General features: G+C 37.8%; 1 protein-coding gene and 1 long non-coding RNA gene across 2 annotated transcripts in view; one reads left to right on the forward strand and one right to left on the reverse strand.

Moving 5' to 3' along the window:
* LOC121639980 (titin-like) overlaps positions 1-19,122 on the reverse strand; it is a 618,411-nt gene that overhangs the window by 396,403 nt on the left and 202,886 nt on the right. The gene's annotated exons all lie outside the window — the stretch shown is intronic.
* Positions 3,302-4,971, forward strand: LOC121640110. The gene is made up of 3 exons (XR_006010364.1): positions 3,302-3,349; positions 4,003-4,046; positions 4,676-4,971. It is a non-coding gene; the product is annotated as an uncharacterized LOC121640110 (long non-coding RNA).

A 19,122-nucleotide genomic window follows, 5' to 3' on the forward strand; every position in this document is an offset into this window, starting at 1 on the left:
TAGTATACAGTTTTGACTGGTGGCAAAATTTGTGAGTTTTAGATTGTAGTGGACACGTCTTTACAGAAATATTGATAACCACTATATTTTTTTACTGTACACTCAGAATTATCCTACTCCTCACCACAAAGCCTACTTTTTTGGAAAAGCTAACTCACTCCAGTCGCTTCCCTTCTGAATTCTAAACATTCATATGACACACATTTTAAAGGGTCATTAGGACAGTGAAAGCTTTCACTACTGTCCTCTAGTCTAACTTACTTAGTCACTCACTAATGTTTCTTCCCCCAGATGTCAACCATAAAAGACTGCCAGCTGTGCCACAAAAAAATAGGAGTGGCGAGCAAAAGGTGTGTGCATTGTGGAGGCAGCCAGACAATGAAGACAAAACTGGGTAAATTAAAAGAAAAATTAAATGATGACTGGAAGAATAAGCAAAGGAAAAACTCCAGTGTAAATAAAATATACGATTCAACGAATTTATTGGTAGGTTTTTTTCTTTCAGCTTGTCATAAATTTCACACATTTATGGTATAGGCTAACAACACTATATTCTCATCATGATATGTCACTGGCTGTATGAATATACAGAACATCATCCATGCTTAAATGACAATGATGTGGCTGCCAGATCAAAACAAGAATTCACATGGAACAGTATTCATTCCTTTTTTTCACTGCCACAAGACAGTTATGACCACAATTCTGTGTGCCCCATTCCTAACTCCCGAGAATTAACCAAATAGGTAGCTTTCACCTAGTCAGTGGACTGGTGAGAGACATACACAACAACAATGAAAAGACTTAGTAGTACACACGGTAGCACATACAAACAACATGAGTGTAGTGAATTTAAGCAGCATGGCCATATAGTAGAGATAAGCTTATTGAGACGTAGGCACATAGACAGATGGACAAACTTGCAGAAAAACAAAACACAAGAATAGACTTTAAAAGTTCATTGTGATTTTTTTTTTGTAGTCTTTTAATTTGAATATTTTGTGTTTTTGCCAGTTTTTGTTTTGAGTTCACATTATTAGTTTTTAGTTACTTTAGTCTGACTCTTATTGTATTTCTTATCTGTCTTTGTGTCACAACATAAAAAGCAGCTCAAGCTTGTAGTTGCGCATGAAATATTCTAAACTTTGTCAATTGTTACAGCTTCACAAATGGAAACTCTTGGATCAGCATCCAGTCCTCCTGCTCGCAAAGAAATCCAATAAAGGATTTAAAGCAGAATGCTTCTGTCCATGGGAGGTGGACAGCAATGACTTTGAGGATGCCCTTGGTACAATAAAAAAGATTTATGAAGGTCTTCTGAATGGTAATATATACACTCACCAGACACTGCTTATTACTAAATACTAGCTTGTTAGGTATTAGTTTAATTACTTTTTTTCCACATCAACATACTGTATATGTAAATATAGCTAATAGTTGCTAATTTTTGAATATCATTTAATTAAATCTACATACACACACAGTTTTATACACTTTTCAAATACATGGAAAGAACAAAAACGTAATATAGTAAAAAAAATTTCAGTAGATTTTTGTGACATATTTGACTAACATTATTTTCTTCACTTTTGTCAAAAGTTTCTGTGGCAGCTGACCAAACCAGGACAGTGGAGACTGGATTAACAATGAGGATCCTCCAGCCACACAACTCCAGACTCCACCATCAGTTCATGATGTCTTATCCTCTGCCCACCCCAGACTCGGACAGTGTGTTTACTCTTGTACTCACTCCAATCCCCTCCTCCCTCACCCCTTCTGTCCCCTCCTCTCTCACCCCTTCTGTCCCCTCCTCTCTCACCCCTCCTGTCCCCTCCTCTCTCCCCCCCTTCTGTCCCCTCCTCTCTCACCCCTTCTGTCCCCTCCTCTCTCACCCCTCCTGTCCCCTCCTCTCTCAACCCTCCTGTCCCCTCCTCCCTCACCCTCCTGTCCTCTCAACCCTCCTGTCCCCTCCTCCCTCACCCCTCCTGTCCTCTCCTCCCTCAACCCTCCTGTCCCCTCCTCCCTCACCCCTCCTGTCCCCTCCTCTCTCAACCCTCCTGTCCTCTCCTCCCTCACCCCTCCTGTCCCCTCCTGTCCTCTCAACCCTCCTGTCCCCTCCTCCCTCACCCCTCCTGTCCCCTCCTCTCTTAACCCTCCTGTCCCCTCCTCTCTCAACCCTCCTGTCCCCTCCTCTCTCAACCCTCCTGTCCTCTCCTCCCTCACCCCTCCTGTCCCCTCCTCTCTTAACCCTCCTGTCCCCTCCTCTCTTAACCCTCCTGTCCCCTCCTCTCTCACCCCTCCTGTCCTTAAAGTGAGCACTTCCGAGTCAGTGAAAAGAAGGAAAAGAAAGCGAACACAGAGGAAAGTAGACGTTAATGGTATGTGTATGACTCAGACTAGGTATTATTTCTACAGTGTCAAGCAGTGTCATTAGTTTTCTCCCTGCTTTAGAAACTATGTCTGCTTCTTATTTTTTTTTTAAATAATGATTATCTCTACTTAAGCTTGGGATGCACTACACAACATTTGGGCCAATTTTACCACAAATTACGGTTGCACCAAGTCTTGACCAGTCATAATTAGTTGTAGGGAGTAGTATTGGTATCAGCCGGTTAGTGTGTGAAGGTTAACAATCAAATCTGTAATTGTGTGCGGGAGATCTATGCGACTGGACTCCTGTTGCAGTCAGTCAAACGTGCTTAAATGTTAAAGAAGTTTCTGAATATACTTTGTGTAGTGTGGACTATTTATCAACCCGACTAGAAAAAAACATCCGCACAGGACCTCTCTCCAGTGCTGCTCTGTCAGCTGTCTACAGCCTCACATACTTGAGGGGGCAAGCTAGCAAAAAGCAGTTTCATTTATTGTTCCTCTCAATTACGAACACTAAATAACCAAGAAAAAAAACATCCTCTTCTCCCCTCTCAGACACTCTCTTTGACACTTAGTGTACAGCCGATTCTGCCATTGAAGGCTCACGTTGCATCCACCATACATAAATGCTACGGATACAGAATATTCTGTCTATAAACATTTAAAGGGTGTATAGGCTGTGGTCATGTGATGCTACACCACTGTAACGTGCCAATAGTTTAAAATTAAATGTGAGACTCATTCCTGTTTTGGTTCATAGTTAACATCTCTGTAATTGTTGTGTCTGTCATTTTTGTACAGTACTAGTACTATTTCATACTATAGTGCTAAAAGTTTAAGCTATTTTTTTCTTATCAGTTTTTCTTTGAGTGCTAACCATGACATTGTATTGCAATCTTTTTTTTCAGATTTTCCTATTCATCAAGGGTCAACCAGTTTTCCCTACAAAAAAGTACTGAGAGAAAGAATCAGGGAGGTGTGTCACAAAATGTAATACTGACATTTCTTAAGAAAAGACGAGACTTTAAGTTAGTAAAAAAATGTAATAGTAGTTGCACATGTTAGGAACTTGCATTGTCAGCTTACTTAGTCAATAATAGATATAATTCATACATTACACAAGCTTAGTCAAATCACTTCCTGAGTGTAGACCAGTGGAACTGTGGTATGGGTACATGTGATGGTATGTAGGCTCTCTGGTGGTACTTGGACCTGGTTTTGTCCTGTTTAATTCTAGTTTAATTATGTGGGTTAGACCTAGTTTTGTCCTTGTGTAGACCTGGTTTGGAACTGGTTCAGAACTAAATTAGTCTTGGTTTATGTTTAGCTCGAGGTGGGACATGATTTAGAACTGGCTTAGTCCTGTATTACACTGAATTATGACCTAATTTAGTCTTGGTTTAGCAGTGGGTTAGTCCTAGATGGTACTTGGCACTCAACTATTTTCTAATATGGTACTTTGTATGAAAAGTACAAGAAACACTGGTGTAGATGACACTCTTCTGGATATGAAAAGGTTTGTTATTTCGCATGGCATTTTGCAAAATTATATTTTGACCAAATCTTTACCCTACCTGTTGCCATTTGCTGAAAGAAAATGTTGCAATTTTTTTTTGTTTCTTCCATTAGGGCCAAGTTGAGGTGTTAGTGCAGTGGCATCCCTGCTCTGGATGGTGAGTGTGTTATCCTAAGTTAACTTTGAGGTATGCACGTGTACAATACAGTACACGTGCATACCTCAAAGTAACCTCAAAAGATACAAACTTGTTCTTTTGTTGCGTAATTACTCAGATAAGCAACTAATCGATGAATTGTGATTAAAATAATTGTCATTTTATTTAGTAATCAAATAATCATTAACTGAAGTATACTGATTCCAAATCATGCAATTTGCTGAGAGAAAAAGGTTTTATAGCCTCCACAGAGCAGAAGAATATACATTTTGCATTTACAAATAGTAAACCTTTCTTGGTAAATATTCTCTACCTTGAAGTCCTCTGGTGGCATACTTTTAATTTCACCTGGTTAAAAAAACAACTCCTATTCACACACCTTTTGCTATAAGAAGTAAATTATTAATTAGTTAATCCAAAAATATATTTGACAGATAAATGGTGCAGCCCTATTATGAAATGAGGTTCTGAAGATGATGTCTGTTGTCTGCAATGTCTGGCTTTTGTTTGTCTGAAAAGCCATCTTCAATTAATTTGTATGGTAAATGAGGTTGCAGTGCATTAAAAGTGTTTTATTTTAAATTACAACATTAGTATCATCAAACACTGTTCTGTTGTTCTTTTTACAGTGGGGTGAAGTGGAAAAACTCCTGGGAGCCGAAAACCAATGTTCAGTGAGTGTCATCCTGAAGACAAGGGTGTATTAATACAAGTAGGGAGCCTGTACAAAAGTACCTTTTGTATTAGTGTGGTATGGGTTCAACTGACACTCCCTGCAGTTCTCCTGTTGTCCACATGCGTCACTGTTCAGTATGATGCATGTATGTTCACTGTGGAACGTTATTAATTTGTTTTCACTTTTAAAACATTACAAAATTGTCCTTATACATACTTTTTTATACATTCATTATTATTTATACACTATCAAACATTGTTGTTTTAGGTGCATTGTAGAATTGGTTAGTACTTTATTACTTTAAAATAAAATGTTTTCAATAAAAGCCCATGTTTGTTTCTGAACACACATCCATCTTGAAGTCGATCTAAAGCACACATAAGATAGAATGTTGAACATGTATCTTGAGCAGCAGTAGCATTACAATATATTAGGCACAGTGTTGTGCTAATTACTGAAAAAAGTAACTAGTTACAGTTACTAGTTACCTCATTCAAAAAGTAACTCAGTTACTTTGTTGATTACTTACACCAAAAAGTAATGAGTTACTGTTAAAAGTAACTTTTTAGTTACTATTTTAAAGAACATTCTTAAAAATGCTCCTATGAATGTCCTTATAAAATAACTTCAGTTTTGTACAAAATATAATACAAACAGAAAATAATCTTTAAACACTAGTTTATTGAAGGTAGGTAGCAAATATTTGAAATTTATAATGTATGAATATGAATAAAGTGCCACCTCATACACATTAAAGCAACTGCTGATTGATATGTCCAACATTTTCTTAAAAAATATTAAACAGCCTATTCTGAGAAACACAATGCGTTTTAAATCAAATAAATGTTCTCAAATGTAACAGAAAATTGTCATTGTGACTACTAAGTGAAAAAATGTTTTTGTTAATACACAGATTTTCTTTCCTATAACTGCAGACAGTAAAGAAAATAAGATTCCTGTAAGTGCTTGAAAAGTCAACATGCACTAAATATTTTGAAGAGGACACATAAAAGTCAAAGAGACTCACACAAAACAAAAGGAGAGAGATCTGCAATAACTCCCAATAAGAAAAGATAAAGAAAATATAGCTTAATTTCTCTCTGAATTTCACAATTTTCTTGAAATATGCAACGAAATTAGGTAGAACACAGACATAACTGGAGCTTTACTTAAGAAGAATACACCTTCCAAGTGCATAAATTAGACAGTGAAAAACCCTATTGAAATTAAATAAAGTTGCATGCCAGCAACGTATTTAAAGTAATCCGCATGTATCCTGTCAAGTGTAAAAATAAAACTGAACACCATACACGTAAGCAAGTGCTGTTTTTTATATTTCCATCAAAATGTTTTGAATAAATCAGGCTTTTTTGCAGCAATATAAACCAATGTATTCTATATATGTTCTAAAATTAAACAAAAATGTGTCACTGTGACTAAGATAGCTAATGTTTTTGTTACACAGATATGTATAAAACAACAAAAAATGCTAACAAGAAAGAACCTGAATGAAAATCTGAGTTGAGGTTTACCCTTCAAACCAGTGGTTGTACCGCATGAGAAGAAGCCTCTCAAATCTTTGGTCAGTCAGTTTGTTCCTCTTTGGAGAAAACACCAGACTTCCCAAGCTGAAAAGTCTCTCGACTGGTGCACTGGATGGAGTAGCAGCATTTTTCTTAAGAGAAATTTCCTTTATTTGGGGAAATTGTTTGAGAATCTCCATTCCTGTTTCGGCTGTTCTCAAGTATGTCAGTACCTCAGTTTCAACAGTGCTGAAGGTATCACTGTCCTCCTCAAAGCAGAAAAAGTCCTGTACATTGGAGAAGCTTGAATCTGGTGTTGACAGAGTCGCAGGCATCTTGGCTGCTTTCTGCACAGGGACATGCTGAGGGATGAGCTTGTGGCACTCAGCTGCCAGTGTTCCCTTGACCCTCTCTTTCTTGCTTTGGTCTTTCAACCACCGCAGTTTGAACATGGGAAGTGTGACAGCTGCCAGTAGTGCATCATTGTTTTCAAGTTACTACTTATTCAAGTAGTCGGAAGAAGTTTTTCGTCCCATTTGGCGTGTGCCGTTTGCGCATGTTATAAAACTTATTATTTGCCTAAAAGCGGGCGATTCCACAGTTGAAATTGGCTGCATGTTCTCAACAATAAAACGTGCGATAGCTTTGTTGATCTGCCCCTGTCTAACACCAGTCTTGTTAAAATCCAACCGCTGTTGTTTGGGTGGCGGAGCTTGCCTCATTTCGTGCTGGTCCACAGCCTCGACTAGCGTTGTGAAGGCATGTAGCCTCTGGAGGTGCTTGAGTAAATTGGAGTTGCTGTTTGTCGCAGTAGATAGGACCTTCGATCCAGAAAGACATAGGTTGCACTTGACTAGAATGTTCTTGTCTTTGTGCTCGACTAATGTAAAATATTGAGCGTATTTCCAGGTTAAAAAACTAGTTTTGCTTCTGTTTTGATCCGCTATAACCACGCGCGCACGCACACACATGCGCCCTAAAAGCATCACTACAGATGCCGAGAGCAGACGTACATTAACGCTGTAAACAGGAAGGAAGCACAAAACTGTCGGTTAATATGAATTAATTTAGCTAGTAACGCACAAACGCGTGATAGAGTAACGGTAACTGAGTTACTTTATTTAAAGAGTAATGCGTTTGAGTATTAGTTACTGACAAAAGTAACGGCGTTACAGTAATGCGTTACTGTAACGCCATTACTGCACAACACTTTTTATAAACTACTAAAAGAACCTTAAAATCAATCCTGAAACACACGGGGAGCCAATGCAGCGATTTTCAAACTGGTGTAATGTGTTCCCGCCCTCTGGTCCTCGTCAGAACTCGTGCTGCCGAGTTCTGAAGTAGCTGTAGGGTCGAAATAGACTTTTTGGGAAGACCAGAGAGCAGGGCATTACAGTAATCTAATCTACTAGAAATAAAAGCATGCATCAGCACGTCCGTGCTGGCAAGATCTGACCTGATACCTAATAGTGTTTCTTTAAGACAGACCCATTAGAAAAATGTGTTGCTCATCTGTTGTTCAATCTCATCTCTTGAGATCAGTTTGAGGCTCTCATATTTGTATCATTCTGTGATCATTTGTTGCTGAATTATTTCTCCTAAGGGTCCCTTAGGAGCAAGAGATAAGCTAAAAAGAGAAAAGACATCAATAAGACAAAGGAGGTTAAGATGAGATAACTATTTGAGCAATATTTGAGAAGTGGGATAAACAGGGGAGATCTCATAGTTGCATGCCCCTGATCTCAACTATGTCTTCCTTATTTTAAGGAGAATTAAAGAGAATAACATGAGATGAATCTGAGATGTTTATGAGACAAATCTGAGAAGTATGAGCAGTAAAATAGATCTTATCATTGTGTTTTGAATGTCTCTTCGATGTCTTATTTCTCTTAAATGTCTTATGAGAATGATATATGAGCCATATTTGAGAAATACAAGAACACATTGAGAATGTAATCAGTAGTAATTAGGATTAACTGTAAATACTCAAAATGGAAAGGTTTAACAATTTAATACTGTATTTAACAACATCAGCAGTATCAGTACGAACCCCAGAGTCAACTTGACAGGACTCAACTTGGCAGGAACCATTTTCACGGACCTCTGGCCCATGAAAATGAAACTGAAAAACAAACAAAGAACAACAACAAAACGAAAGGGTGTAGACTATAGCAGTGGCCTACTCCTTAGAACCTGCTCTGGCCCTACATTTGTTAACAAAGGCTTTCTTGAGCTTGGCCTCCTCGATTTGGTCCCAACCAGGTAGAGTAGCACATCTCAGGACATAAGCTGTAAGACATAAGCATTAAAATCTGGCAGTTAGACAAATACACAACCACACCTCAGGTTCAAAGGACATAACGCTGATTTTTTATTTTTTATTTTATTTATTTTTTTTTTTGGAGAAACTTTGAGAAAACTTACTTATGATTCCATCAACTTTTTTACGGTCAAGGACCCGCTTTCCTTCCTTTCCAGAGGGGTTGCCAGGGCGACCAAAGGGGACTGCATTTTGACACTCCTCAACAGTGAAGAAATGATCAAAAAGTGCATGAAACAGACGCATGCAATGTGGTTTTGATGCGTGATTCATGGCAGCAAGGCGAAACGATGAGATGAACACACCGCTCCCAGGGAACAGCTCCTGCTGGCCTGATGTTAAAGATGAGCTGTCACGATGTCTCTCTCCAATGAGATCGCAAAGAGTCTGCAGCTCTCTGACCTGGTCTGGATCTGAAAAGGAGAAATAGTACAAACAATACAAGAGTTAGAAAATACCAAGATAACCTTTAAAATGGTTACACAGGCAGGCAAAGAGATACACCACAAGTAAAAAAAAAAAAGATGTGTGTAACACTAATATGAACACTGGCAGCTAACCCATCTACCCAACAGTAACTTAAATAAACAATTACACAATACAGCTATGAGCAAAAAAAAAAAAAAAACTGCAGTGAGTAAGTAGCTTGAAGACGGAGAGAGCGATGAGTGCTTGAATAGAACTAGTGTAAGAAGTGCAATTTGCAGCTACACAAAGAATCTTTATTGCAGTTCTGTTAAACGTACAGGTAACTAAGTTTACAGTCTGAGCCATTGTGTTCTAAGTCCATCTCTGCTGCACTTATTTTTTTTTATAGTAAAATATTTATAAAGTTAAGAAAAGGGCGTGAAAATGGATTTTACTTAATAATACCATTTTAGATTAATTTGTTCAGGGATTTAGCCTATTAATACACTTTACAATTTATCACAATAATAACTAAATGTTGTGCCTTTAAATTATGTTCATACAATAATTTAATAACATGTTAAGTGTTATTTCTATTTTCTTAACAATACCAAGGATTATATTCAATAAATAGGTTTAGTTATCTTAAACCATCTGTGTAAAGCCACAGCCCACGTTTCTGCCTTTTTTTTAAGGATAATTCAAACAGTATATTTGTGTTTAAGGTCCAATCACTAATAGAGGAAAACAAAATCATATCATGAATGAAATAGCAAAAATTACTTGCCTATTCTCGAGATGACTTCATCGATCCTTCTTTTTTCACGTTGGATTCTTTCGACCTCCCCCTTACAGCCATCACATGGTGTCCATGCATTTTCAGCCTGCTGTCCATATTGGATGTTGCTCTTGTCAGATGAGCTGCCTGCATCTTTCCTGTCTGGTTCTTTTCCTCTGTCAGGTGGATTGACCCCACTAGAGCCAACTGCATGGCCTCCGCTGGGTGAAGCACCAGAGGTGTTGAGGTCATACAGTGATGGGCTGGGTTTATGGCCTCCATAGAATGACGGACCCGGGGTGTCATGACCATACAGTGGTGGGCTGGGTGTATGCTCTCCGTAGGGAGATGGACCAGAGGTGTTGAGGCTATATGTTGATGGGCTGGTTGTATGGCCACCGTAGAGAGATAGACCAGAGCTGTTGAGGCCATACGGTGATGGGCTGGGTCTATGACCTCCATAAGGAGATGAGCCAGAGGTGTTGACGCCATACGGTGATGGGCTGGGTCTATGACCTCCGTAAGGAGATGAGCCAGAGGTGTTGAGGCCATACGGTGATGGGCTGGGTCTATGACCTCCGTAAGGAGATGGATGAGAAGTGTTGAGGCCATATGGTGATGGTCTGGCTGTATTGCCTCCATAGGGTGATGGACCAATGGTGTCCCCTTTGTTAGAGCTGTCATAAAATTACATTGAACCATAAATGACATTATATATCATATGATGAATTAATGAATGAATTGAATGTAAACAATTCTGACTATTATGCAAGAATAATGACAAAATAATGGCAAATAATTTTCATCAGGGCCCACAAGTTTGATTAAATGCTTAAACCCTAAATCCAAGTGGATACAGATGTTGGATTTTAAGTCATAAAAACAGGTTAGTAAATACAAGTAAAAGTTGCATTTTTCATTAACTACTTTCATACTATTTCATACTAAATAATTCTATGATCACAGATTGGAATAGCACAATTGTCCTAATGTTGTTTTTTGGTTTTGAACTTTGCCAAATCTAATCAAATAAAGATTAAAAGTTTTTAACATGTGGCCCCCCTTGATTATGTAATAATTATGATAAGCTTACCTGGTGGGCCAGCGGTGCTGCGGCCTGTTACATGTCCCCCATCAGGTGATGGATTCGGTGCAGTGATTGGCTCACCATGTTCAGACAGTGGACTCCTATCTATTATGATGGTGTCAGACCCTGACGTTGAGTCTAATGGCTCATCATCCTTTAGCATATTTAAAAAAGACTCCTGTGGAGTTTGGCGGCTTTTTGGTGGATTAGCCTGATCTCCCTCTGAAATAAATTCAACAGTGGCCCTATAAAATTTACCATCTGACCACTTTGCTAAAACAGGATCTCCTGATCTAAGATCTTGCAGCTGCACAGGAGCCTCATCTCTTGCCAATATGTCAAATCGTGTAAAGATTTTGGCAGTATAACCATCCTCCCATCTGACAATGCAAAACACCCTGAGGGAGAGAGAAAGCAAGAGAAAAGGTTTAACGATTTCTGTTTGGGCTTAACAATTTAGACTGGTATTTTAAGACGCCATTTGGATCATAATGTTATGATTATTACACCCAATATAAAGCATTTATTACAGAAACTATACCAGTTATCTAAATACTTACCAGATTGCTCATTTGGTGGAGGGGAGCTCTGCAGGTCCTTCATTTTCTGGGTGGGAACCCATACTCTCTTTTTTGCTGGTATTTTCTTTTTGTCCATCCTGTTAATGCAAAATTAACAAAAATATATAAATAAATAATATATTTTCCTAATTTTTCCCAATTGTTTGTTGTTGACATTTTAGTGTACTGTACATCAGTGGTTCTCAAACTGTTTTAATGTCAAGGGCCTTCAGTTTGATATGCACTGTAGAGCCTAATCAGAAAATATTTTGCCAAGGACCCACATAAAATATTTCATGGTTGCTCTTCTGTTTACAACTTTGACTCCCAAAATTGGATAAACAGCATTAGCATAAAACACTCTACATTAAGTTAGCAAACATTAACTTATGTTAACTCATGATAACGCAGTATCAGCATTAATCATATGGCTTCACAAGTTTATCATGTTTATGAATATTATTAAATTTGTAAGCATTTTCCTGGCAAAGACTAAAATAAAAAAAATTGTTGACTGCACAGCATGGAGTTAGCCGTTAAGTCAATGCCTCCAATTATTATGCATTGTGGAAGCTCATTTTGAAGATTTTAGCTAATGTTACTTAATTAACGCCATTAACGCTATTAATTAATGTTACCTCCACATTCCAAGGGACCACTCCTTCCTCACAACAGTGGAACATATCACCTCTTCACAACTTTAAGCAGCTGACTAACTAGTATAGATTATGATTCTTACCTTTTCAAATATTGATCTGGGTGGAACAAAACACAGACTCCACGGACTCCAACGGAGTAACGGCTCGCTCACTTTTTTTTTTTTTTCCTCCAGAACTTTCCCGCACTACTTCTTCTTCTTCTTCTTCTTCTTCTTCTTCTTCTTCTTCTTCTTCTTCTTCTTCTTCTTCTTCACTTCTGGCAGGCTAGATGCCTCCTACAGCTCAGGATTGGTCTAGAGACGTGAATACAGGTTATGGTCGTTTCATTCGCCCCAGAGTAACTGGAGTGAATATTGGACTTTTTTTTTTTACAAGACATATCTTTCCTGAACATTTTGACACAGGAATGGCAATTTTCAGATGGACACATCAGTAGAAAGTGAACTTTGTTTAAGACTTGTCTCTGTGGCAACAGCACGCTCTCGCGAGGTTTGGCATATCCATGGATTTGGATTTATCCAATGACAATGTGTCTTCTGAGTTAGCGTTGCATGTATGGTCATTTGGAGGGTAGAGCTGACTTGACTTGGAAGAAACAGCACAGCATCTGAAGAATAACGACTAAAAGTAAGTATTACTTTTAGTCGTAAACTACTGTTAAAGGGGTGAAGGGTCACTGTTGGCTTAGCAAACTTAAAAGTTATAACCTTATCAAAGGCACTGCCATAGATTACATGCACTCAGTCCTTCTTGGAATAATGCGCCTTTTGATGGTTCTGTGGCTTTCTACAGAGTTTTCTCGTCAGCCCTTCAGCATGGCAAAAAATGCCAAAGAAATTGATATGCGATTACAGGATATCTCTCCCCCATCCTCAACTCGACATCCTCGATCAGTGGCATCTCACAGAATGTTTTTTAAAGCATCAGAATATCGTGATCTTTTGCTCCTCTACGGACCTGTTGTTTTCCGTGGAATTCTTGCAACACTGTACTACAATCACTTCCTTCTACTAAGTGAAGCCATTTTCATTTTGTTGATGGAATCCATATCATTTGAACAGATTGATCATGCAGAAAAACTATTGTGGAACTTTTGTTCTCAAATGCCTACACTCTACGGTGAGCGGTACGAAACTATAAATGTACACCTTCTCATGCACCTTGCAGACAGTGTCAGGGCCCTTGGCCCATTATGGACTCATTCATGTTTCCATTTTGAAGATAAGAATGGCTATTTGTTAAGACTCATTCATGGCACTCAAAATATACCTATGCAGATGGTCCATGCAGTCAAACTTGTGCAGTCTATTCCTGTTATCTCACAAACTATAAAGCCAGGGAATGCCATTGTTGAATTTTACACACAGATGACTAAAGATAAAAGTTTCTGTCAGGAAAACACTGATTTGTCACGGACTAAACTATATGGAGCATCTAGTGAACTTCAACTGGATACAGTCCACCTCTCCAGACTGGAAAGATGTGCTGGTCACTGCATCAATTCTAAAACAGTAAGGATCTTTCACAGGGCACAAGTTAAGCGAAATTATCTTACATCAAAACACTATGGGAAAGGCAATAGAAGAAACAATTTTACAGTTGTTTTTTTTAGTAAAGGTCAAAAAAAGTATGGACAGATTGAGTTCTTCTTTAGCTCAGAACAGTCATGTGCCAAATGGGCCCTTGTTCATGAACTCAAACCTGCAGGTTTTTCTTTGTTGCAAGATAGTGTAACAAACTGTACATGCAATCATGTTGTTCCCCTATTGGAAACCTCTGTCTGTACAGTAGTTTCCTTGGATTGTATTTTGGATAAAGTTGTTTTCCTTGACTTGACATCTATGCCTGGTATTGTGTTTGCAGCCCATTTCCCAAACACACTTGAAAAGTTTTAACTTGTTGCGACTTCAACTTTCCTAAGAAGCCACAAATCAAATGATTGCTCATTGTAATAAGATGCTCTGAAAATGTTCACTCGTCTGACCATTTGGTAGGAATGCTTTGTAGAGTTAAGGACCTACAGTGTGTGGTGGCAAGATGAATTGCCTACTGTATTATTAGGGCCCTCGAATGATTATCAAAACAGTATGTGCTCTATTATGTATAACACTTTCCGACTTCTTTTACTGCTCTGTAGAATACAGCTTTTCTGGGAATTCTGTCAAACTGTGTATTTATATGTATACACTACTGTCAGAAAACAAATTAATAAACTGACAGCATAATGTTAACATTTAGAAAAAGTGCCTTTTGAGGACATTGTGGCTGTTGGTTTAAGTTTTTGAACTCAAAATTGTAATTAATGAGTTATATGATGTGTGTAATAAATGAAAGATGTGTACAACAAATTTTGTAAGTTGAGCATGATGTAAATGTTTACCTCATAATTTATTAATCACTTATTTTCTCAAGAGAATGTGTCATATTGAGACTCATTTGAGAGCTTGCATTTTTTTTTTTTTTTTTTTTTTTTTTTGCTGAGCTTGAAAAGAGAATCTAAGAACTCAGTGAGAGACAGGACCATGTCTCACTGAGACATAACTGAGATAGGGGTTCAAATTAGGATATCAGATTGAGACATACTTGAGAGCGGCACAATATGTCTCATCTTTTCTCTTAGCTGAGATCAGGAAAAGAGACACGTGAGATAATTTAGAGAGCTCACACAGTGCTCACTGTGAGACTTATTTCTCAGGAGAGATATATGAGAAGAATGAGAAAACCAGTTTAGTCTCGATTAGTGCTCATTTATATCTAGGAGATGTAAATGTGATATAAAGGAGATCTCATCTTCAATTTTGCTTTGCTATGGGGAGTTGGATCTCATGAGCACAATGAAATGTATCTTTAGTTAGTTATTGAAAACTTGACAACAGACAGATGAGTTTGCTCTTAAAAGTGATTCTCTTTATGGAAGAGGCATCCATCTGAATGCTGCTCAGTTTCTCTGTACTTTGGCTGGGGTTGAGATTTCCCAGCCGTCCCTGAAGGCATTCTCCCTCCACTTCTTATTGCCTGCTCTGACTGCTGATGCGCTCCACCTGCACTGTGTTCCATATATACCAGTGTGTGGCAGGTTGTCTTTGCCAGATCATCTTGGTTTTTCCCTGCACGCTTCCAGCCCTGATCTTCTGCCTGTCGACCTGTTTTGACCTCCGACCCGTTTGACCTGGATTTCCTGATTCCGCCTGCCCCAGTCTGGGAACTCTGTTTTTCTGTTGTTTGGATTTTCTGGAACTCTGACCTTTGGATTGTCTTCAGGATTTGGATGTTGGCTTACGGACCTAACCACTATCACCGGAAGAATTACTCTGGAGGACCTATTGGAAGGCTCAGCCTGAAGCTGAATACCAAACTGTCGACTATCTTGCCCTGTTCTAACTTTTTCTCTGGTTCAGCAGTTTTTGACAGGCTCTCAGTGGGGATTCCTCTGGCTGCTCTTGTCCTCTCTCCCGGAGAACTCTGCCATGTGGACTCCTTCACCTCCACTGTCGAGCTGCCAGAAAGGAACCAGACGCTACTATCCTGACTACATTCCCCTGTTCCAATAAAATCTTCTTTACACCAATCCTTGGGTCTCTGATATTCACTGGGTCCAGTCTGCTGAAACGTGACATTCTCTAATTCCACTGAATTGGATATTGAAATGAATTAACCCCTTTATTTGTATTTTAATTGAACAGTTTATCTTAACAAATGTAGATGTTTTAAATACAAAAAATTTAATATAAAACTGATAACATTTGTAGAGAAATATTTTCAGAATTAAAAGAATCAACAAGGTTCAACATGTTTTCATTCAGATAAAATCTCTCTCCAGCAGATAAACCCCGGCCTGTCCTCTTTGTGTCTCCATCATGGCTGAGTCCTGGATCCTCAGTAACTCTGAGATGTGAGATTAAACCTCCATCTGGAGGATGGAGGTTCTACTGGTATAAAGCTGTTCCTGATCTGTTATCCAACTGGTACAGTTATGATCTGCTGCCTGGTAGCACTGCTGGGACTGAACATGATTCTTACATTATTCATGGACAAACACACACAGCAGGATATGTGTGTAGAGCTGGAAGAGGAGACCCAGAGTATCACACTGATTACAGTGAAGTAAAGTTTCTCTGGTCTGCAGGTCAGTGTGTTTCTGTCCTCTCAGTGAGGATCAGTTATGTTTTCAGATTCAACACTTTATTGTCATTGTAATAATATTGCAGAGCTCACTTTGATTCTAATATTTTTCTCTGTGACTGAAACTATCTTTAAAACCAAATCCCATGTTGTCCATTAATGTGGATATTTCTTCATTTTCAGTTAATAAGATGAAAACCCTGCATTTCTGTGTATTCTTACTCATCATTAAGTCAGCGGGCAGGTGTGTCAATGAGATCAGTATCTACCAAGCTGAGACACTGAAGAGGAAACACTGATTGGACGAAGCAATGAAATATTTAAACTTAAAATGTTTTATTTATATATTAAAGATGGTTGTTTAGATGTACTCAGCTTATCATTTAAAACATATTGAAAAATGTTCATAAAATCCCAGTTTGATAAGTGAGTGAGCTGTCTGGGGCCCATTTTGTTTCTAACTGTTCTATTTTTATTAACTGTTGTCTGGAGTCATTCTATGTTATTATATATTCAAGTAATGTTGTGAGGTGTTTTCACTCATGTTAACGTCAGCACATGGTAACAGGTAAACCATTGAACCCAACCGAACCCAACCACCCCATCAGCTCATTTTAACGCGGTTAAAAGTCTTACTCATAGTGATAGGAATGACTATAAGTACTTTATACGTGGAATGTTACAAACTCGAGTATCAGAGTGTCTGAGAAGGTGATGAAGCCACGCCCCCATGAGAATTGAACATAGACAACACGCCCCAACTATTAAGCGTAAGCCCCGCCCATTTGTGATGCATTAAAGACACGCCCACTTGTGATGTATTAAAGCAAGACACGCCCATTTTTGCATCATAAGGTTACCAAGAGACTATAAATAGAATCTTGTCACCATAAAGTCTCAGTTGTAATTGCAATTTATATAAGGATACTGATTTCCAAAGTATTTATTTCTTGGTTAAAGTGATAGAAAAAAAAAGTAGAAATGGCAGAGAACAGAAAGCTTCATCCTTCAGACACAATGAGGACCCTTGAAGAAGAAAATGAATGTTATAGAGAAAGAGTGCAGAAACTTCAGGAAAAAGAGGAAACACTGACACAGGAAAACAAGAAGTTATCTACTGAGATAGCTCAACTTAAAAAATTAGACCATCAACGACAAGAGGAAAATGACCAGTTGAGGAGAAGAGTTCATGAAATGAAGAGGGAGCTACAGGATCTTCAGAATCACAATATAAAAAAGCATGAAGACAAAGTAAATATACCTTTTCTTGAGCAAAAGATTTCAAACTTAGAGTTTCAAAAAAGCCAACTAATGTCTCGGCTAGCTGATTTATTGGAAGAAAAGTCTCTTCTGCAAAACACTAACTGGATGATCAGAGCAGAACTGCTCTTATGTAGATATGGACTAGATAAAACAACTGAAGAAAAAAATAATTTGTTAAAAAAGAATCAAAATCTTGAAAAAATAAATATTAACTTGAATCATGCTACTCAGCTTAATCAAAACCACTGCGATATAAGCCAGATGAAAAGGTTTTTAGAACAGCAACAGCGTGAACTGAAAGAGATGACAGAAAAATATTTAGAAATAAATGAGCTTGTTACAAAACGAGACGAGGAAATAATTTCTGGTAGGGAAAGGATAAATGAGCTGAACTCAATCTGTGACAGCTTACAACAATTACTTGAAGATTTAAAGACAGAGATTGAAGCAAAGAAAGAAGAGATGGCATTATACAAGGATCAGTGTGAAAGAGAAAAATACAAGACTCTGCAGGAAAACACTTGTAAATCTAAACTGCAGATGACTGATGCAGAAACGCAGGTGGAGCCTTTAAAGGATGATAAATCTCAGACAAGGTGGTCCAGTGCAAAATGGATCTTAGCACTGTCTGCATCCGCTCTAATTGGCATTTGTTGTTATCGAGGAATATAGACTCGGGACAACTTTTGCATTCCTTCAGGATCGATTCTAATATCAAACAACATAAATTGCAAACATCAAAGAGAAACATGCACAACTTGTGAAGGAGAAAAAAACCTTGTAACATTATGTTATGAGTAAGTACTTTTCACAGACACTCAGGCAGGTACAATTCCTTAAGTTTAACTTATTTACCTCCTTTATCTTTCAAAGGTTTTCTCTCCACAAGCTCGTTGATTTGGCCAGGGAAAACAACTAAGTATTAACTAGAAAAGACCTCTATAGTAATTAGTTAATAAATTAATAAATGAGAAGACATTTATTTACACCTGTCTTCTGAGTCAAAGGTTGGTTATTCTAATGAAATATTGAAATATTTTCAGTATTTTAGAAGTATAGAAGTCATTTGGAAGATACAAGCCTATCACAAAACAAGGTGTCCAAAATTAGAATGAAAGACGATTCTAGAATTTTCTTTGATGTCAGTGTTCTAGAACTGACTGTACCTTTTTTCCTGAGGTTAACATGCCTGTTACAGGGTACTTAAGATAGGAGCGTCTTTTAAAACAAAAAACAAAACAAGGAAAAACAAAATAAAGAAGAAAAAAGTACTCAACCAAACATCTTAAAAATAAAAATAAATAAATAAATAAAACAAAACAAAATCCAACCCCAATCCAACCCCTTAAAATAAAATAAATAAATAAATAACAAAACAAAAGAATAAAACCAAAACAAAAGAAGATAAAAACACCCAACCCAACCTCCCAAAATATAAATAAATAAACAAAACAAAACAAAATACAACCCCAATCCAGCCCCCCAAAAATAAAATAAATAAATAAATAAATAACAAAACAAAAAAATAAAACCAAAACAAAACAAGATAAAAACCCCCAAGCCCCCCAAAATATAAATAAATAAACAAAACAAAACAAAACAAAATACAACCCCAATCCAACCCCCAAAAATAAATAAATGAAAGCAAAAGGCACTGGTAATGGTACTCTCAGAAAT

The sequence above is a fragment of the Melanotaenia boesemani genome, chromosome 5 (genome assembly GCF_017639745.1).
Source record: "Melanotaenia boesemani isolate fMelBoe1 chromosome 5, fMelBoe1.pri, whole genome shotgun sequence".
Classification (NCBI taxonomy): domain Eukaryota; kingdom Metazoa; phylum Chordata; class Actinopteri; order Atheriniformes; family Melanotaeniidae; genus Melanotaenia; species Melanotaenia boesemani.